The sequence below is a fragment of the Panicum hallii genome, chromosome 9 (assembly GCF_002211085.1).
Source record: "Panicum hallii strain FIL2 chromosome 9, PHallii_v3.1, whole genome shotgun sequence".
Lineage (NCBI taxonomy): Eukaryota > Viridiplantae > Streptophyta > Magnoliopsida > Poales > Poaceae > Panicum > Panicum hallii.
In genome coordinates this window covers 35,228,074-35,251,588 of record NC_038050.1, presented here as the reverse complement: position 1 = coordinate 35,251,588, position 23,515 = coordinate 35,228,074, and positions in this window count along the sequence as shown.

Genomic DNA, 23,515 nt, shown 5'->3' with positions numbered 1-23,515 from the left:
CTGCCATGACGTGCTGCTCCTCCCCGCCACGCACGGCTCCGTCACCGATCCTATGTCTAGGGGCTCCCATCAGTGTTCTTTCTTGCCGGCCGGCAGCATGTAGTAAATGGCGCGGCCTTTCTGGAAGCGTGGGTCGTCGTCGACGACGCAACACCGACAACGACGGCGACATGCATCCACATTTCATTGATGCGATGCACTCTGTTGCTCAATCTCGATTAGTTTTAAGGTAGGACCCGGTGATGACATGGCACGTTACATAGCTAGAAATCTGAAACCAGCTTTCACCGATTTGCATGGCTGGATTTCTTTTTCCTTATTATTAATAGCATCGTTGATGAAAGAAGAGAATCAAACAGAGAGCATTATTATAGGCAACAGAATTAGAGAATGTGTAAATGTAACGAGATGCATTGAATTTTTAAGCAGAGACAATCAAGATCATCAAACGAAAACTAATAGGAAGGGACGAAACCATAACCCCCAATGTTTTATTTGGACTATGCTGACGTCGAGATTTGATCTTGTGATTTTTGTTATTATTTTGGTACACATCGATCAGATACTCACATTACATGTGTCCAAGGATACAAGGATGCTGGTATTCCTTGACCACCCAACCGATCAAAGAGGGTCAGGTACTGATTTAGAGCAATTTTCTAGATATCTAGATTTTTTTTTAAAAAAACAGAGCACAGACATAGTCGCTCAAACACGCACGCACACTCACCCCTATAAATATAGGCATGTAACCCTATCCCTATAACCACCTTTGAGAGACTGAGCCGGCAGATCTTCGAGATTAACGAAGTCACCACTGGCGCCACACGTCCCCTACCACTGAAAGAATAGCATTAGTTAAATCCTAAAATAAATCTAAGAAAATGCGAGCACCCGTGCTGAGGCAGTTCACTAGTAGATATCTAGATATTTTTTCAGTTATTAAATATGCCGGATTCAAATATAAGAAGGGCAAATGTACCCGTTGGATATCTGGTTATTAGAAATCCGAATAGTGAAGTCAGATATCAGAATAGATACATGTATCATATATCCAATCGGCCGAGCTTGCAAGCCTATTTTAGGGCCAACAGACTGAGTGAAGCAGAGTTTTATTTTCCCATAAAGTGGCCGACTGATTATAGCATGTGTGACATATATGATTTTTGTTGCTTTTACTCGATGCCTAAAGAAGTATTGGTGACTGTCCTCATTCAACTTGTTTCATATTCATATCGAACATAGTCTGCATCGGTATCTGGATTTGAACCCTATCCATATCTGACTCCAACTCCAAAGAAAATTATAAAAATAAATATAGTATCAGCAATATCCGTTCATATATTTATAGTACATCTTATATAGCAACTACTAGTGCCTATCGTTACAATGTTCGTTTTACAATACATCTTCCCTCAAGTAAGAATTTATTTATAATAAAAACACTAAACATCTTGCCAGTCTGCTCTGTTTATTTGTAATAAGAATGTTAAAGAGATGTGATGGTTTGGCGTCGTGTATAAAATTTACAAGGATGAAACGGAAGCGAAGAAGAAAATTTGAAGCTTAGTCTAAGTTTTCTTTCTTGTATTTTAAGACTCTCATTTGAGGTTTAGAGTCTAAGAACTCTTGTAATTCTTGGCTATATATATAGAAGCCGGTTTATCCTTTATCTAAAAAAAAGTCTGTTATGTTTATTGTACAATACATCTCCCTCAAGTGAGAATTTTTTTATTAGCACAATAAATGTCTTGTCATTTGTATGCTTATATTAGAAATAGACCCTTGATTATATAACCTTTGAACATATTCATCTGAACAGTTTAAAAATTGCAATAATGCTGACTTGTGGTGTGAGCTCGTACTGCATTCTAAAATGTGTGTGTTTGGTTTAGAAGTAAACAATTCTTTCAAGAGTCAATGGCGTGGAAATGCTAGTGCACTCACGGTATTGGCAGGACCCAAAATAAATACTAGGCAAGGACGATAAGATGACCCTTTGAAAATTCTAGAAAACAACAGCGTGAGAGCAGTTCGACAGCGATGCAGTTTCGGTCGACAGCAAGTTGACTAAAATTTACGGGGATTTCAGTAACATGAGCCTGGATATCATTCAATAGCCCACTGAGTTTGAGCGAAACCATCTTGCTTTAGGTCGAAATAGTTTTTAGAAAACTAATAGTGATAAATGAGACACCATATGGACTGGTGGAGCCTTCATCAACTATTTGAAAAAGGGTGATCATCTTCTAAGAGAACTTCAGCAAATCCTCGGAACAACCTCCTATGCTCCTATCTCAAGTTTAAGTTTAAGTTAAGAAAATGCACTCCAGCAAATCCTCTAGGAGTCCCTTATTTTGGGAAGGTCTTTAAATCCCTTCCTCCACCCTCCATTCTTGTGGTCTTTAACAAGCCCTAAATCTTTATTATAAGTTAGAATTAAGAGCTATTGTTAAAGTTGGAGCAAATTTAAAAATCTCTAGAAATAGAGGGAACCTCTATTTACCATTTGGTTTTTAGAGGCGACCTCTATTTACCATTTGGAAGGTCTAATTTAAAAACAAATGCTAGAGTTTCTCTAAACTCATATTATTCTTCCTCAATACGAGTCCGCTGCCCCCGAACAGGCGGGTCTGTATTTCACACATGAATCAACAGACAATTCGCGGAGAAATTTATTCCAGCATGCATGGGAATCTAAAAACCTTGTGCGCCAAGAACCAAGGCCGTCAAAGGGCGGAGGTTGGGCCTGTAGGCTTAAGTAAAGGTGTTGGTACAAATTCAAAGTTTAATCGCTCCTGACACGACCAAAGCCGTGTCCATCCTCCTAGTTGTAATATACTCCTTTCGTTCCAAATTATTAGTTGTTTTATATTTTTAGATGCATAGTTTTTATTATGCATCTAAATATATATGTTATATGTTATGTCTAGATATATAGAAAAATTTATGTATATAGAAAAGCTAAAACGACTAATAATTTGGGACGGAGAGTATAGAAGAAATAAATGGAAGTTACAAAAGCAAACTGACAAAACGATATGCAAAGTTTGATAATGTAGCTCGATAACAACTAGAAACCTTGGCGCGGCTTTGCTGCACCCTTTTGAGCATTGGGCCAGTGTCGTTTGAGTAACTTGATGTTTCAGAGCTAGAGAAAGTGAGACACCGCTTCTGATACAGTAGAATATTTTCAATTGATTGAGCTTTACGGTAGCAAACCTGTATATATCTAAATAAAAGGACTATATTCATGTTTATTGCAGATCACAACATGAAGTCTATGCTTACTAAAAAGGTTCACTCCAGTTTGAGCCCAAACACTTGAAAGAGCAATGGAATTCAGTCATATTCAGTAGCAGATGATCATTGATTGGCTGTAAATAAGATATAATTACCATAATTCCAAGTGAAGATGCATGAATAATGTTAGGTTTGAACTTTGCAATATCTGAAGTGATCTTAGCACGTCCAGAGTGCTAGCAAAAACGGGATTTTTTCATACATGGAACATAAGAAACTGTGAAGGATAAGAATATAGCTGTAACCATAAGGTTTGGTCCGTAAAAGGCATTTCAGATCATAATTTGTAGTGTAACTAACACGTGAGCTATCACGCTTGTACCTATCCTCACTTATTTATTCGGTTATAAATAAGAGATATGTCCAAAACTACATAACCTGAATGCAGTATCTATACTTCATATAGTGCAGTATCTCTGCTCTATATAGATGTTAATGTTTGTTACTGTAAGCTTTGAATGGTTTGAACTATTACTACTGGATTCAAGAAATAAAAGCAAATTGTATCAATTTCATCTTACACTGCAAGTGTCATACATTGGAAGTGTCAGCTAGCAAATTACTACTGGTCAATCCTAGTTTCTATATATATTATCTTTATGGATCTAAGGCCAAAGCTTAAGGCCCCGTTTGGTATAACTTCAGCTTCTTCTAAAATGGTTTCTGAAGCAGGATTTTTAGTGAAGCAGCTTCTCTAATGAAGCTGAAACTATTTTCAAAATCGTTTGGCGAAACGTGGGCCTATGGGAGAAGCTGGGTGAAGCTACGATTTCCGGCTTCTCCTGCCCAGTGTAAACTGAAAACACTTCACCTGTTGCTTCATGGATGAAGCTATACCCCTTTGGCAAAGCTTCATGTGAAGATCTTTTTGAAGCTCTTCAAGAAACTGTGCCAAAGAGGCTCTAAATTACTTAAACTTTCTTGATCTAGATGGTACAGATTTGCACATGAAAACCGTGGAATGGACCATGCATCACCTTAATGGAGTCATAGCTATAAACATCTCATAGCTGGACCATCATGTTGTAGCTGGGTCCAGTTAAACACTTTTCAGTGAACTGAATGTGCAGCAACCCTTATCCAAATTCTAAAATTGCTGCATTGGATGAACAAACTAATTATCTCATTTTGCATATGTATCCATAACTAGATAGATATATTTTGCTTCCTTTCTTCGTGTGAATTCAACAATGACCCGGTATGCACAGAAATAGCAAAGGACAAATGATGATGAGCGGCGGTTGTTTTCTTTTTTGGAATCAATAGCAATTAAACAAATACTAAGATGATAAGTCAAGGGGCGCATATTAATTGCCAAGTAATGGAATAGAGCCATAGAGGTAAAGTATCAATTGTAGCTTGTCAGTTCTGTACAAGGAGCAGTAAAGTCGAATAGCTGCTGCCAACTAATGAGATGGCTCATTACTCTTCTGAAAATTAGGATAAAGTCAGAAAAGGAGCTTTTAATTGGCGGATCCTCTTCTCTTCTGGATATCCATACCTTGTACTTCTTTGGTAGCCGTTGGCTCAAACTTAGTCCTCAATGTCAATTTTAGCATCTGCATCAACTGGAGGTTACGTTTGGAGTCCTTGCTCATGGTGACTTTTCCGTTCTTCGGAACCTCCTACACATTCTCTGGATCTCATTTGACCGCTCTGCGGAGCATTCTTGCATGGAGGATCACCGGAGTTGTAGCCGAAAAGGAATTACAAGTTTACCGTTGGCACAACCCCGGTAGCGTGGACAGCCTCGAGCCCTCGATCTCCCGAACCCGCATTCGAAGTGTCCTGGAGGCGGGGGGACGCCCTCGCCAGTGAGTGCGTGGTCATCAACGGCTAAAGCGGACAGCAAAGCAAATTCACCGTTGGAGAGCTAGTCCCCCATGGCGACGATCTGGTGCGGGTCCTCTACCTTCGATGGTGTTGACAGCAGACCGTGCCTAGAAGGGGGCCTCGGAGGGGTACAACGCCCCGTGAAGCGTCAAGAAAGATGGCCGAGGGATCGCTCGCGTCATGTCCTGGTTTCTACGCTAGATCTAGGATCCGAGGGGCGAGAATTACAAGCGACGTGGCCCAATGAAAAGTCCAAGCCAGGGTCAGATTTTGTTATAGAGATAGAGATTACTCCTGCAAAGTTTGCCTGTCCATTTCCTACACGTTCACTATCTCAAGGGTAGGAGCGACTCCTCACGGCAGCCACATGCACCCCGTTTCAATGATTTCTTTTTGATAATACGTGTCTGTATTTTTAGGTAAGAAAAACGTACAAGTACTTGTACGGATACAGAGACGTACGGTAAGGATACAGAGGCAGTTGTCCCAGCCAAACTTCACCAAGGACCCTAAAAGAAAGAAAGATTACAACCAAGTCCCTAAATCCTTTGGAAACAGAAGGTGCTCCAAATCCTCGTCGCCGGCCACCGCCGTCGAGGAAGACAACAGGCACCACTTCGAGCTGGAAAAGCCCCATCGCACACTGGCTTTTGAAGGAGTCGAAGTAGACACCTGTCTCATAAGATGGGATGAAGCCGTCGGCGATCGCCCATCAACCGGGGCCGCGCCCCAAGCTCTCCAGCTTGTGAGAACCGCCCAATTTAACACCATTTTAGACGAATCGCCGGTCGTTATATTTAAGAGGAGAGCTAACACGCACTCGTGCTTCGGCGTGCCACGTGTTAACCCACATCTAAATCACGACGACCAACACGACATTCACCCAAAATGAGGCTAAATCCGGTAGTCCCGGTATGTGCTCCACCATATGCCCAAGATCGTGCATATACACATACCGTTCACAATCTAGTATTTCGCCATTATACCACAAAGAGCAATTTTAAATAGCAAGTTCGAATTGAAGTTAAGGTTCAACACAAGTTACAAGCCTTGGGCTCACAATCCAAATTAAAAGGGACATAATTCATGAAGTTTAGTGTGACATGATAATTCCCCAAAAGACGAGTACGCAGTGGAAAAATAAAGCGCGCAACGAGACGGAGTCTTGCTCAAGGACGCCGTCGACACCACAATGACCTACTCCTCGCCCGCACCGGGATCGGCGGGGTAGAAGTGGCCAAAAACAATTTCCGGCTCACCTGCAACTTAGTTAAGGAAATATAGCAACATGAGTATAAAGGTACTCGCAAGACTTACGCGAATAAGTAAACAAGGAGTATGCAAATGGGGCTCACAAGAAAGCTTTAGGGTTAAGTTGTTAGCATAAGCATGAACTTTCTAACCAAAACCTATTCTAGCATCCTAGCATTTTTATTAACTTGCCCAACCCACCATAAAATTTTAGTTAAACATTGACCAACCATAAAAGGTGACATAAGCATCATACACCACATTCGACCAAGCTCGATACAACTACGAAGAATTCGTCGAAACTTGAGCTTGCTCATAACCGAGAGCGCGGCAATTCGAATTGATTCATTAACCTTGCAAGGGTGTACAACTTTACCCACACGACACAAGGACCATGCGACTCGCCCAACCGATCACGTTGGGTGAGGGGGTACTCGCATCAACCATTCCCGACGAGTTATAACCGTTGAACATCACGCCTAACTTGCGCGGAGAGTAACCTAGGTCCACCGGGGACACCCCTAAGCCTCTCTACAAAGCCCCACGGCCACGCATCTAGGACCGTGCATCAACGATTAGAACTAGAGGGTATTCGGCTTATCCACCCCATGAATGGATATGTGGTAGTACGATAAGTGCTCAATTTCCAAGGTCATCCACGGACGGTCCTTAATCGGTTCAAGCGGACTAAACCTCCGAGACTCCTTTCTCTAGGCCTACCTTCCGCCCGAACCAACACCACACTTCCAACTAGACCGATCCGAACCAACATTCCGACACTGGACAACATGCTTAAGATAACACAAAGTGGGTGAAACAAGTGATCCTATTCCAAATTTCCCTACAAGACATCTACCAACCCTAGACACGACTAAGCTTTTAGTTTAAATGAGTTGCAAGTGGCTACGTGTGCCAAGGGCATGGATAAACAAATCAAGAGAGGGCATTGCATGAAAATAGGACCGACGATGCAATAGATAAATACTTAATATAAGCATAGATACCCAAGTGAAATAACTAAATTTAAGCAAGTTAAATAGGTCAAGGAATCATGCTTAGCTGCTTGCCTTGGTTCTCTTCTTGCTCAACCACACACTCGGCTCCCGGCTCGGTCTCAACGAACTCGGTCGGCTCAACGGGTGCGTCCTCCGGCGTTTCGGTCACTACAATGCATGAATGAGATGTATGCATTAGGATGATGCCAATGATGTGAGAGTGAGATGATATGCAATGACAAGATAATAGAAGAAGAAATGTCACATCAACGCGAAAACAAAACCACCATGGCACCACAAGCTCGATTACAAACCTAAACACTAAGACCGAGGCGAATCTCGCTTAACAAAACATCTACGAGCATAAATCATAATTTAATTCAGGCACACAGAGGACCTCAAAATAAGCTCATGAGAGTTGAAATTACATCAATATCATATTTGTGGAATTACTTACGATATTCATAAGTTTCAGCCGCTAAACTCAAGTTAATTCTTAAAAACCATGCAAAACATTTTCAAAAAACCTAATAAAATTACCAGGGGTACAAGACATGATAACAAGGATAACAGAAGTGGTTTTATCATTTTATCAATTTTCTATCAAAAGATATGAAAATTACAATTTTGCAGGCAGCAAAACAATAAGCGCATTAAAAACCTATCAAACAGTACTGGAACATATACATAAGCTGGACCATGAGATAGAGCATATCACAAGGAGCACAACAACATTTAGTTTGACATTTTTTAAAGCTCCACAAAATAAGATTAACAATTAACTTGGTTTAACAAGAATAAACTACAACTTAAAATACAGGACTCTAACATGCATAAAATTAATATATCTAAGCAGATCTACTACAGAGGATTCAAACAAAACAAATTTCACAATTTTTGGAGACCTACAACATTTTCTACGCATTTTACAAGAATCAGCATGAAATGATAAACGAATCGGGGTGGCCAGCGCTAGATCCACCCGGATCTAGCACCCCTGGGCGCCGACAGGCGGGCCTAGGCGGCCAGCGCGCGGCCCAGGCGAAGTCAAGGCCAGGGGGGCGGCCTTGACTCACCACGGCGCGGCCGGGGCGCGCCCACGGCGCAGCCCGCGCGCGAACGCGCGCGCGCGGCGCGACGCGGCGGCGACCGGCAAGCGGAGGAGCGGCAGGGGGCGAACGGGGGCGGGGCGACGCGCGCGCCAGCCGCGCGGCAAGGCGGCGAGGCTCACCCGCGGCACGGGCGAGCGGAACGGAGCGGCGGGCGGCGGTGCGACGGAGTACGGCGGCGGCGGGAGGAGGCGGTCGCGGGGGAGGGTGCTGCGGGCGAAGGGAAGGGCGGCGGGCGGGCGGAACGGAGCGAGGAGGGTGAGGGGGTGGTGTGGGCGCGCGGAATCGGGCGAAGACGAAGCGGCGGCGGCGGATTGCGGTGGCGGCGGCTCGGACCGGGAGAGGAAGAGACGGAGGCGCACGGGGCTAGGGTTGGAGGGGAGGAGAAGAGGCAACGGGATTTGAAGTGGGGAGGGGAAGAGGAAGCGGCGAGCGCGGGAGACGAGGAGGCGGCGGCCACGCTGGACGGGCCAACGGCCGCCGGCGTGCGCCACCGCGCGGACGCCCAACGGGCGGGCGCAGAGGCGCGGGAGGCGCGGAGGGGGAGGCTGACGCGCGGGCCCAGGCGCGCGGAGGAGAGAGGGAGGCTGACAGGTGGGGCCGGGAGAAGGGAAAAAGAAAGAAGCAACGGTTCAACTTGTAAAATCAAAAACATGCATTTCCCGTGCTCCAAAAATCACTAAATTTTTACTGAAGCTAGATTAAGTCATCAATAACATAATGCAACAACAAGATCGTAAAACTCTAATATGGATTGCTCACAAAAAATCAAACAACATCGCAGTTTTCAGATTTTCCAAGAATTTTATGGCTCGGGTTAGGCATCCAAAAATTGCACAAAAATATTTGTAATTCACAATTTGAAATCTAGTATTTGAATAAAATATTTTGGGGCACAGTCACATGGCAAAATTTAAACTCACTTCACAACTTACACATAATCCACACAAGAAAATGGATGACCATGATGTAATTAATTGCACATAATGCTCCATAATGCTTGGATAATGCTCATGATGATGTTGCTTAATTTTTAATCTCATGCTTTTAAATTTTGGGTCGTGACACAGCTCTTGGACCATTGCTCGCCGTCGACGACCACCACCGTTGAGTGAAGGTCGAGCATGGTTCAACCACCCATCTTCCACAAATCCCGCAGCCAGCTCAGCAGCCTTGAAAAAAAACCGGCAACATCGCCGCCTGCTGGAGATGACGAGGCAGCAGGACCAGACTCCTGTATAGGGTGTTCGCCACCGGAACCCCACTGCCACTGGCTCGCCATCGGTGTCACAGCGGAACACCACTGGAGTGAGGACTAACCAGAGCGAACTTAATCCACGACATCTTCGACTCTGACACCTCGCCGGTGATGTCCGGAAACCCAAATCCACTGCTACTGGCGATGAGGCCAACATCCGGAATAGCACACCCACAATGGGGGATAACTACAAAATCCAACCTTCTCGTAAAAAGAGAAGTACTGATCTTATGAGAGGTTAAATGAATCGGTGCTAGTAGCCTAAGAGGGGGAGGGGTGAATTAGGCAATTCTAAAACTTTACAGCTAGTGTGATACTACACTAAGCTAAAAGAGTTTTGCAACTTATAACCAATTCTAGCAAGATACTGTACTAAGAATGTAAAGGAATGCAAGATTGCAATAAGAAATGTGGAAGCTTAAAGAAGGGAATGCGGGGAAGCAAACTCTTGACGCACAGATTTATCCCTGATATCGGTAGGCAAAAGGCCACCCCTAGTCCACATTGTTGAAGCACTTGCTAAGAGTATTGCTTCCCGGTCACCGAGTCTCTTCCTGGACTCTTCTTGACTCGCAACCAAGGGTGTCGCCAAGTCTCCGATCATCTCGATGCCATCTCCACTAAGGAGCTTCTCCAGGAAGGAAGGGAGTCTCACAAAGCCGTCGTCGCCGCTCCACACCAAGCTGGAGGGTTGATGACTTGCTAGCAAGCCACCAAGACTCCAAGGGGCCGGCACACCGAGATACAACTTGTGGTTCACTCAAGAATCAGCACACAAGATAGCAATGCCTTGCCTCTCACTTTCTCTAGAGCTAATCCTAGCATTAACACTCTCAAAGCTTGTGCTAAAACTAAGGATGTGATCAATTAGCTCTTGAGTGGCTTGGAGAACTTCTTCAGAGTGCGTGTAGCATCTCACAAACTTCAGCCACCTCAAATGATCCGGGGTGAGACCTTATATAGGCTAGATATCCACTTCTAGTCATTGCATACTTTTTCCCTAAAAAGCATAAAGCGTTGGTTAAACTGGTCGCCACCGTCGGTTTAACCGATCACACTCAGCCTGCCTACTAGCCGTTGAACTCCAACTGCCATCCTCTACTGATGTCATTGCACCGACGCAATGCACCGACGACCGTCGGTTTAACCGGTGTTGAAAAGTTTGCTTGAAAACCCTTCTGAACCAAAACATGCGTACTGAGTAACTACAACAAGCTTGCACCAACGCCTTCTTTTGCACCGTCGGTTTAATCGGTCCCTCTGTCATTACTTCACTTAATTGTTATGTCATCTACTCATTGCACCGACGCCTCCATTTTTATAGCGTCGGTTCTAGCGGAGCTACTGTGATTTCTTCACTTGATCGCTATATCAACTCATCAAATTACCGACCCGTTATAAGTTCATGCCGTCGGTTTAACCGACACATGTAATCATGTTGAACCTTGTCCAAATCATCTTGACTATCATTTGGACACCCCTAAAACTTGAATATCTTGACAGCGATTTGGACCATCTTGTATATGGATTGGCCTCTATCCATAGGATCTAGAAATCCTGCAAATTTAAACCCACAAACTCGTTAGTCTATTGACTATATTATCACACAATTACCGAAATTAAAATTATGATCTAACGGGCCATATTCGTTACAAGAGTGCCGCCGAAGACCGGCACCTAGTCCTAGCCGGAGCCAACTCGGAGGATCAAAAGCTCACACGGCCACGGATCTAAAGCCGTGAGCACAGCTAAACTACACAGGAAAGCTAGCTACCCAAGTAGAGAAAAGAAAACAGGCCGCCGCAAGCCAGCCCGCCCCCCTCCCCAATGCCGGCAAGGGCGTCGGAAGATTTGGGCCGGGCCAGATCGACGCCTCAACGCACTCGCCCTCTTTTCGCCTCTACCGCAACTGTAGCAAGGGAGAGAAGAGTCGAGAAAGTTATAGGAGTAGGACAGGAGTGTCACCCCGTTTCAATTATGGATGTATCTGAGTTGCTCTGCTGGCCCACACGAGTGCACGACAGGTCACAAGACGCTCATATTCGATTATGTTACCTTTTCTCATCCAGGTTATATTAATAGGGGAGAAACAGATATGTACGGTCATGGACTTGGAGAGTTCTGCCCAAATTAAAATTGGCCACGTGCTCCTGTAATATTAAACCTCACGTAAGCTGGACTTCTTCTTCTTTCTTAAATGATCCTGCTTTACCTTTTAAAGAAAATAGATGTGATATTCAGATACTTGAGATTAAAACACACTAGATTCGAGTATGAATTTGTGGGTTTGATTTTTTGTATGTGTGTTAAAAACTTTAATGCAAAGGCAAAAGGGTCTTTTTGTAATTCTGGAAAATTTAGGTCCTTTGGTGCAAAATGTGTGAGAATGGTAGGTAAAATCAAAATATGTAAAGGGTTGTTTTGTAAGAAGCAAGTATTTACTTTTAAATCTCTGTGAGAAGTGAAACTACCCTAAGAATTCAATTGGAGTGTAGAATTTAAATAGGATATCTCTGAAGTTTAAAATTTTGCCAAGTTTTAAATTAGATTCAAATCCTTAACTCTTTTGAAGCTGACCCTTAAAGCACAGTTGTAGATCTTACTAAGCTCTGCACTTTTGCTTTTGAGCATATTTTCATTTGAGCTATGGTTTGAAAGTAAATTTGGCTTTACAGTGGAGTCCCTGCATTTTTGAAAAAATTGCAGATAGGTCCCTATCTTCAACCTAGCCCCTCCCCCTGCTCTGCCCGCGCCCGTGACACCGCCGCCTTCACCGGCCGTTTTCCGAGCCCCAGCTGCCCCCGCGCCGCTCCTCTCCGCGCCACGTGCCCTCCAGCGCCCGCGCCCACCGCTTGCCCGGTCTCCGCTGGCTTCTCCCCGCCCCTCCACGTCGCGCCGCCGCCCGAGCCGCCACGCACGCCGCCGGCTTGCCAGCAGCTGCTTCACGCGTGCCGTGCTTCTCCTGGTCTTAAAGCTTGCCCAGGAGTCCCTCTCGACTTCTTTTACCCATTTCACGCGTGCCGTGCTTCTCCTTCCTTCCTCCGCTCGACTACCCTCGCCGGAGCTCCACCGCTGCCTCGGCTCGCCGTCGTCAGCCGCCTCCGCCGCCCCACACCAGCAAGCCAGTGCTCCTACAGCACCACCGCAACCCACTAAAGCTCACTGAGCAGTCCAATTCCATTCCCCGCGCCCATGCAGCCCAGACCACCGCGCCGGTGCGCTCGAGCTCCGCCACCACTCGGTCTCGCCGTCGTCCCGACGCTCCACCCCCTCTCAGCCCCTGCCAAGCACACCACCAGCACCACATCACCCCGAGGAAGCCTTCTAGCCACTTCCCCGCCACTCCCCGGCACTCCAGCCACCGGAACGCCGTCGCCACCCCTCGGAGTCCCGCCGCCCGCCTCTTGTCACCGTCGACTCGCCGCCTCAGTCCCTCTCCTCCTTAACTCCGGCCACCCCCATAACCGCTGTGAGCTCCTGAAACTTTTCCCCAACTTTCCCCTCGCCGCCGGTGAGCTTCCTCACCGGAATTTGGTCGCCATCGATCGGCTTCTATGTAAAACCCAGCGAAGGACCCAATTGCAAAGATTTCAATCTTTCCAGGGGTCTTTCTGTGAAAAATCAGTACCCCCTTCAAATCAGCCAACTTTGAAAATCCATAGGAATTTGTACAAAAATCCAAAAATTATCAAACTAGTTTTGTTGTACTCTAGAAGTTTAGCTCTACAACTTTGGTTATTAGAGTCTAGTTTCAAACCAAATACTTTTTGAGTTATTTTTAAAGTTTAGCAAAAGGGTATCTTGAGTATAACTTTTGCATGCTAGCTCTATTGCTTGTGAGTTTTGGTATGTAGCCTGTTTAGAGTATGAGTGAGCTTGTGTGCAAATTTCACTTGCAGTACTGAACCCTAGCTTGAACTAATTTAAACTTATGCAAATCAAGCTTGAAATGGTTTAAATTTATTCAAATATGTTACTAAGGTTTTCGTGCTTAGATCTTTTTACCATGTGATGTTCTGTAATTGAGTAGTTCATAGTAAATCTTTTTACCATGCCTAAGGTTTGAATTTAAACTGGAAATTTGAACTTAATTCAAATGCTTTAGTTTCTATTATCAGAAATTTATGAAAAATTCATAGTAAGCTCATCTGTTAGAAGTAAGCTTACCCACAAAAATTCAAGGCCATAGCCATTGTAGATTTCAAAAAAAAAATGAAACTTGTTAACCTAATTCAATTGATCCAATTAATTATGATAATTGAATTAAGATACAAATAGTAGGTTTGAATTCAAATTTCTTATTTTATAAAGTTGTGTTTATCAATTTGTTAGATTACAACTTTATCGTGAAGTAAAATTCTTAACTCAAGAATCACCTAATTCAAATAATTGAATATCATGTAGAGTCAGCGACACTCGACAACAGAGTCTACGAGCTAATCCAAGAGCCCGAGCAAAGGTTTTCTGAAGACCAGGTGAACGTCGCCGAGAATTTAACTGAAGCCCCGAACCAAGGTTCGGAAGTCTTTGGCATCCCTGACCCCAGCCCCGCTCAAGAAGGCAAGCCCCGATGCATAACCCAATATTTTAAATTACTACACTTATACCGTTTTATACTTATATATCTATATTATGCATTCAGTCTAGGAATTGAAATGGAACCCAAGATGAATGGATCCTAGGAACCTATGTAATGTACCTGAGTCCTTATCGAATAGATGCTCTGCTAATAGGACCGGCAAAAGTCGAGTGGTTTTCTGTCACTCGCGCGATATAGGAGTTGAATGTTTACTATTCTGCAATCACTATAAGGATGATAGACGGGGTCATGTGTAGTATCATGACTTGGAAGGTTACCCCATCTGTGTTGATAAAAGTTGATAAGGTCGCAGTGTGTGGTAGCTGTGGTCAAGTGTTTGAAAGTACTAGCCACATGCCGTAAATATGGTACGCGGTAAGCCTAGTAACCGATCGGCCCGAGGAGTGGACATACCCTCCACCACTTGTAATTTGGTTTTTCTCACACGCACCGACGTGCGGGAATACGTTCCGCACAGCGGACAGGAGTACGGTCATGTAGTCGCGCTACAGACGTACGTCTTGCACATTGGATGTGCGTATGGTCCTACTGTCGCTTGTGGTGGCCCTGATCCATGAGTCGGAATGAAAGGCAAACGGTTGCTTCGGAACGATCATTGAATGTTCCAAGCGTGTGAGTTAGGTTTACCCTTGCAAGGTTTTGAAATTCGATTCAGAATCGTCCGTTTCTCGCGGAGATTGAGACTGCTTGCTCCTTCTGCCCCATAGAGTACGAAAAGTAACTATTGTTGGAATACTCTTGATGGATGCTAATCTCTACCTTGCTTGTCTACAATAGGTGCTTACCTAGAATGGTTAATGAAACTAGAATCTGAAAGCTAAAATATGAAAGTTAGATCATACTCTTTGTTGCTTTTCAGCAAAAAGAAAACAAGAACCTCTCAATCCTCCATGGTCTAGCTTCGGGTTAAGTATACTCAATTTTCGGTGAAGCCTTGCTGAGTATTAGCATACTAAGTCTTGCTAGTCTGTCTTTCAGGTATGGCCTGTGAGAACCAAACGGATAGTCCAGCCTGGCCATTCTCTGTTCCGTTTGGCTGGTCCATGGAGTGGGAGCCGTCACCGGCTGACAATGACCCTCCGGAATGTGACATCCAGGTAATAAGGGATATAGGCACTAAACTCTAGTGTGAAATAGGCATGTTTGATATGGGTAGTACAAAGGGCTAGGGGTGTATTTGTAATTTCTACACAATATAGGCCTTTAAGTATATGATGGGTGGATTGGAAGGTAGCCTTGAAACCTAGGAGAAATATAATATTAGGTGTTAAATTTGTGTTATCATAAGGAAAATAAGCCCTTAAGTATAGGGACCTACTTGTAAATAAACATAAACCATAAGGTCTTTTATGCAAAGTAGCTGTGAAATAAAAGTAACTTTCATGTTTACCTGAGGGCCTACTTGTAAAAGTACTAGTCATCATGATATTTCATGAATATTTGCAAATATATCAAAAATTTAATCAAAACCTCTTTTGGTAAGGACACGGGTAATTTAAATTCTACCTTGCTTAAAATTCAACATGTAATGTTGCAAGCTTTGAGTTTTTGAATTTGAGTCCTAAAGCAGGTTTGTAGAGTTTGAAAAACTCTACAACTTTAATTTTGGACTGTTCCTCATTTGATCTTTAGATCAGTGAGAAATTTTAGTTTACTGAGAGACCCCTGCACTTTCCAAGTTTTACAAACCAATCCCTGGACTTTTCCCCTCTTCTGCTACCTCTGAACACCCCTGCTCCCTCTGCTTCCCGCTCTGCCGCCGACGCAGGACCTCCCCCTGGCCGCTGCCCTGCCCTTGCCGCCGTTCAGCTCCTGTCTACTCTCTCCCCACGCGTCCCCCCTACTCCTGCTGCCGCTGTAGCCCTTCCCCTGTGTCCTCTCCTGCGCGCGCCACGGTGCTCCCAAGTGCTTGCCGGCCGCCACCTCGCCGCCCGCCATCTGGAGCGCAGCCGTGGCCGTCCCTTCCTCTACTCTTTTTCTTCTCTTCTGCAACCCAGTGAGGCTACAAACCCGACCGAACTTCCCCTCTTCCTTCAGCTGCATTGCCCTTCTTCCTCCTCGCGACACCGAGCCGCCGCCGTTGTTTCTCACCGGAATACTCCCCAATCGCGCCACCTCACCCAAATTCACTTGGCCAGCTGCTTCTCCACCCTCTTCCCTAGCTCCTCGACTTGATCTGGCCCAGTCCCCAACCTTCCTCCGCCGGAATTGCCCTCACCCCGAGCCGCCGCTCACCGAAGCCGTCCGAGCTCGACCCCGTCGTCGACAGCTCCCTCCGCTTGAACTCCGGCTCCTCCAGGTATACAGATCGACTCCCCGTAGCACACCGATGCTCGTGCGCATGTTTGACCTCCATGTTCGCCGGCCCTTCACCGGGAACGGCGATGCGCCGCCACGGCCGCCGCACCCTCCCGTCGTCGGCCATGTCCCACTGCTGCCCATCCAGCACACCCCTTTCCCGTGCACTCCCTGGGTCCCGTAGGTCGTGTTTAGCCCGTCCTCCTCGCCGGAAAGCTCGCCGCCGGCGAGAACACCACCTAAGCCTATCGGCCGGCCATCGCCAAGGTCGGGCAGGGACCCATTTGCAAATAGATTTCTCGCCCCAGGGACCCCAGTGCAAGAATGCCCGAGACCCCCCCTAAGTTTGCTATTATTTCATGTGATGCTGCTGCTGTCTTGTAAATTTCATAACAAACGGTAGAAAAATCCAAAAATTACAAAACTAATTTTACTAGAAACTAGATTTTAAATCCTACAACTTTTGTTAAATGAGTTTGGTTTGAATCTGAGTATTTTTGAATCTATTTTAAATCTAAGATAAAGGAGTATAATGTCCATATCTCTTACATGTTAACTTTGTTGATCATGATTTTTGGTATACAATTTCTATAAATTATGTATGAATTGATGTGGAATTTTCAAACCTAATTTTATCTTGTAACCTAAATTCTTTTAAGTTGATCAAATTCAATTTGTTTTATAATAGAATTAGCTAAGCATACCTATTAAAGCTTAACTAATTAGATCTCTTAGTCATAATCTTTTAAGTATGTAATTGATCAATGTTTAAATTTTCAAAACTTTATAATTTTACTTACCCAAGGATTAAAATTCAAATTTGATTTTGAGTCTAAACTTAAAATATTTTAATGCTTATTTTTCAATTAATTTAATGCTATAATCCTAAGTTGAATATAAATAATAATTCAAAACTAGGATTCCTTTTTGTGCCATGAGTACTTGAGTGTTAGCCTTTTTGGATTACAACTTATTGTAAAATAAAATAAAAGGGTATACACTCCTTAATTTTATATCTTTGCATATCATGTAGACCCAACTACTTTCGCCGATGGTGATTACGAGCTGATAGCGGACCAAGCCGTGGAAATTCCTGCAGACCCCGGAGACGCCGTCAAAAGTCTAACTGAAGCTCTGAACCAAAGTTCGGAAAACCTTGACCCTACTGCCCCCAACCCTACGCAAGAAGGCAAGCCCCGGATATAACCCACTATTTTATTTACACTGCAATCTATATCTATTTATGTAATTCTATGCATTAAGTTCTTAGAAATTGCTTGGAACCCTAGTTGCATAATTTCAGGAACCGATGTATTGAACATTAGAAATTGAGTCCGACTAGCTGCTATGCTAATAGGACTGGTAGAAGTCGGTTGATTTCCTATCACTCGCGCGATATAGGAATTGGTTGTTTACAATTCTGTTGTCACTATAAGGATGACGGACGGGGTTATGTACAATATCATGGAAGGGAATGATACCCTGTCTGTGTTGTTGAATTTTGATAAGGTCACAGTGTGTGGTGATCGGGGTTAAGCATTTGAAAGTACTATCCACATGCCGTGAGTTTTGGGTAAGCGGCAAGCCTAGTAACCAATCGGCCCGAGGAGTGGACATACCTCCCACCACTCGTATTTGCTTCTTCTAGTTACTTGATTCGACATGTAGGAATACGTGTTGCAAGGGCAACCAGGAGTACGGACATGTAGTCGTGCTACAGGCGTACGTCCTGCACTTTGGAAGTGCGTATGGTCCTACAGTCGCTTGTGGTGGACCTGTCCACGAGTCGGAATGAAAGGCAAACGGTTGCTTCGAAATTATCGTTGGATGTTCCAAGCGTGTGAGTTAGGTTTATCCTTGCAAGGTTGAAATTCGATTCAGAATCGTCCGTTTCTCGCGGAGATTGAGCCTGCTTGATCCCTTTGTCACATAGAGTAATAAGAGAAACTGTATGGTATCAAAGATGATGATTGGCTAATAATTCTACCATGCTTGATTAGTTATGCTTATCTAGAATGGATAATTACATAGAACTTGAAAGCTAAAAGTTGAAATTAAGGACCTACTCTTTGTTGCTTTTCAGCTGAAAACCCTACCCAAAACCTGAAACGCCTTCATAAGTCTAGTTACATGGCGGTGTATACCATGACCGGGTAAGCCTTGCTGAGTATTAGAATACTCAATCTTGCCTTGTAACTTTTGTTCAGATAATCCTCCTGATGACTCAGCACTGGCTGTACCGTGGCCCTATCCTCTGCCTGATGGTTGGTCCGTGGAGTGGGACCCGTCCCTGGCCAACGCAAACCCTTCCGAGTGATGTCATGCAAGGGCGAGCATGACATCTGCACTGACGACGTGTACAATGCCGTACTTTAAACTCCGCTGCATGACTTAAAACTTATGGTTGTTTTGTAATAAGTTCCCTTAGTTGGGGAAAATTCATGTCACTTTTAAACACTCATGTAATATATCTGCCTGTGATGTAAAATGTGGTGGCATTTGTATCTCTGGACTTGCCTTCATGCGGGGTACCTTGTTTGATCCTGTATCGGTGGTTTATTGGGACGTTGCCCGACAGGCCAAGGGATTATACCGTTTGAAGCACGTTGGAGCCCGCAGAAGTGGACTCGCGTACTTGAGCCGGTGTAATTCGAGTTGGTTCTGCCACAGCTGGTATCAGAGCTAACAAGTGTACATTGGAGGTGTGAAGTGCCTTAAAAATGCTTCTGGTATAAAAATTTGATCAACAAAGTATTTTGCAAAAGTACGTTGGATTCGTTAAGGTTGTGCTTAGTACGTAAAGCCCTAGGGTGATGTTTAAAGGAAAAGTAGAGGTGGCTGTAATATATATATATATATGTATAACTCTAACTTCCAGCATTACTTTTCTGTCAAGACTTAAATTTATGTATAACCCAACTTTACATTTGTAATGACACCTTCGATGGTGAGGTAAGGAGGTAAGGATCCTCAGCCAACTGAGGGAGCTTGGCCTTCCCGTCGGTAATGCGAACCGAACGCTGTTTCTCAAGCAGTGGCTTACTTGAGATGCTGCCAATATACCAACATCGGTTGATTATATTGGGAGTATATGGTTCGGCGCAGGGTATGGCGATCGCTGTTCATACCCCCGCATTTTGCTGTACCCCCCGTGAATACGTTATTACTGACGTATGTTAACGTTGTCTGTACGGCGGTAATAGTACAAATGCTGTTTCTATAGTGAACAGTAATGATTGGGGACGCTTTCATGACATGCTGGCATGAAAGGTTCATTGGATATATATAATGTGATCTTTTGCAGGTATACTAACCATGATTAAGAGGTTAGGACGCGTAGGATTTATCGGCTAGTTATTAGGGAGAGACGTATGTGTTATGCCACCGAAACTAATTGCGTAAGTCCGAAGATATTCGGCAGTTGTTTTTGGTTGAGAGGACAAATAGTACGTGCATGCATAATTCTTTGACAAATAAAAGAATGTAATGTATGTTTAAAGTTTGGAAAGGATGAGTAGTAGGTTGTTTATCCTTAATATGGGTCAATGGGGTTCTGGAGGTAGTTTTGGACAAGAACCTTAAGCTTTATTTCGGGTTGTCAAAATCAGTCATCTTGTTCCATTTACCTTGTGACTTTCTAGCAAGGTAAACATATCTCACCATTTGCATTCTTGTTGCAGATGGCAACCCCTTCTAATGTCTTTTGGTATCCGGAAGGACATCTCCATACTAATGCCCTGCACTGGGAGGGTTTCCCTCATTTACTTTGGGAATTCTTACTGTCATTTCACTATACGGAACCTCCCCAATATGATGCTGTTGAGTATCTGGAAGAAGGAGTTCACAGAGCTCAAGTTAGAATGACCCTTCCTCAGCATCCTTTCCGCTCACAATGGCAGCCCATCGAAATCAACATGATGGGCTATCGGATAGTTGATACAATTGAAGGAGCAGCACTGGAAGCAATTTATCGTTTTTGTAATCAGCATCCGAAAGAAGTTGCAGGACAGCCCATTGGGTTATTTTCAACGACAAGTCCCAATGAGCCAGAGTGGAATCTCAGAATCGTTCCTGAGGGTCATAGATTGGATGGTCCACCGGAAGAAGCGCTTCAAGGAATGATGCGGTTTATAAATGTACAGTACCACTATCAACTCTTCCTACGTCGTGAAATGGGTCGGGTGATCCATGTCGCACGAAGTCACTATAGAGAGGCTGATAGACAAAATACTCAAGTTGATCAGCTTCGAGCTTTAGTGACTCAGAAGGATGAGATTATCGCAGCACGGGATGAAACCATCCTTCACCGAGAAGATCAGATCAATGAGAATGATCATATAATTACTCAGCACAACACCATCATAGAGTTCCTTCAGGAACAAATCCATGATCTGATCCTTGCGGCTGATGACGCTCAGGCTCAACTTGAAGAACTGCAGCAGCCACCAATACCTCCCATCGTACCTGCAGTACCTGAGGCCGAAGAAGAAGATCCAGGGGAGATTGAGGGAGTCTCAGAACTTGATTCTGAGCATGGGGACCCTGTTCTTAGCCCCCATCATTCTTCTTCTGGCAGTCAATCTTCCGTAGGCAACTTCGACGATTTCTAGTTATTAAATCGTCGACTTTTTTTTAGTTGTAACCTGTGAGGAGTGTAATACCAAAGATAATATGTAGTTTGCTTAGATCTTGCGCCATTTGTTGTAACATAAATGGCCGGTGTATGGATCTTATAGTTATGTAATATGGGAAAACTATCAACATCCACGTTGTAATATAAGCTTCATGTTTTTATCTCCTTGATCCTTATCTTGATGTTTTGAAAAGAGATGATTGAATGGAATGTGTGCATGGTTTATATGAATGTTGTATCCTCTGAAATTGGGAGTAAGATTATGTGATTAATAACGGACGTCTCCTTTATTTCAGATGGTTGGAGCCACGCGTGGAACCCTGGAAGGCTTCCGGGCAGAACAAACCAGTGGTTCTCAGCAACCGCCCCCGCCACCTCCCAAACAAGCCGAGGTAATGGGGCGGCAAATAGAACTCCTAAACCTGCTAGTACAAGCACAACAGAACCAACAACATCAACAGTTCCGAGGAGGTCGTGATGACCTCAATCCTCCAGCGGCCAGCTATCAGGAATTTCTTAGTACTCAACCTCCGTTCTTCAGTAAGGCTGAAGAACCTTTGGACGCTGATGCCTAGCTTCATATTATTGAATCGAAGTTCGCCCTCTTGACTATACCTTGTGCGGACTCGAGTAAAGCTTCTTTTGCTGCCCAGCAACTTCGCGGTGCTGCTCGAATATGGTGGGATAATTTCAACGCCATGCAGCCCGCGGGACATGTCATCTCCTGGGATGAGTTCCGGACTGCCTTCAGGGCACATTATATTCCCGAAGGATTACTGGAACGGAAGTTGAACGAGTTCTTGGCACTTACCAAGGGTTCCAATACGGTATTGCAGTATGCACAGACTTTTAATCATCTGTGCCAATATGCTGGATACCATGCAGACAATGATGCCAAGAAACAAGATCGTTTTCATCGTGGCCTTAATACCAAGCTCAAAGAGCGCCTGAATCTTGTTAGGGATAATAATTTTAGCGAGCTGGTTAATATGGCCTTAACCCAGGAGGATTGTATCATGGCACATCGTGCTGAAAAGAAAAGAAAGACTCCTACTGGACCCTCGAGTGCTCAATCACCGAGGTATCGGGTTGTTCCTAACACCCAGATTAGAGCACCACAGAGGAATGCCCCGTTTGGCAGATTGGTTTTTAGGCCGCTCCAACAACAAGGCAGATATAGACCTCCTGTACCTCCACAGCAACAACAACAATTTGGCCCAAGGCCAAATGTGCAACAAGCTCCACAGAGAGGCAGTAATTATCGCTGTTTCAATTGCGGGAGTGCAGGCCATTTCATCAGAGACTGTCCGGGGCCCAAGAAACCTAACCAAGGGCAAAGTTCCAATTAGGGTAACCAAAACAAGGGTAAAAGGCCGATGATGCAAGTCCGGCAAGGACGAATTAATTTCACCACCCTTGCGGAACTTCCGGATGGAGCCCCTGTCATGTCGGGTACGTTCTCAATTCATCACCAACCAGTTGTTACATTATTTGATTCGGGTGCAACTCATAGTTTTATTAGTAACAACTGTGGTACCCGAATAGGACTCGATCTTTGTCCTACTAAGGGGGCATATATGATTTCTACTCCGGGAGGAAAAATTACATCTGACCAAATGGTCAAAAAGGTGCCAATTCAGTTTGGTAGTAAAGAAATTAGAACTGATTTGATTCTGTTGGACTTAGAGGGTATTGATATTATACTTGGGACAAATTAGATGACTGAACATAGAGTACTACTAAATATCTCCTCCCGAGTTATTGAAATTGATTCATCATATCATGGAGCCACTACCCTCTATCTGCCCCAGCAGGAATATCTGCATTCTTGTACTTATGCTATTACGGGCACCAGAGTAAGAGATATTCCTGTAGTTTGTGAGTTTCCCGATGTCTTTCCAGATGACTTGCCTGGAATGCCACCAGACAGAGACATCGAATTTATTATTGAACTTCAGTCTTGCACTGCTCCTATTTCCAAGAGGCCCTATCGGATGCCTCCAAATGAATTGGCTGAGTTAAAAATTCAACTTCAAGATGTTCTTGATAAAGGTTTCATACGCCCGAGCGCTTCACCTTGGGGTTGTCCCGCTCTCTTCGTCAAGAAGAAGGACAATAGCCTAAGGCTATGTGTTGATTATCGTCCACTCAATGCGGTCACTATCAAAAATAAGTACCCACTTCCCCGCATTGATATTTTATTCGATCAACTAGCTGGAGCTAAGGTTTTCTCTA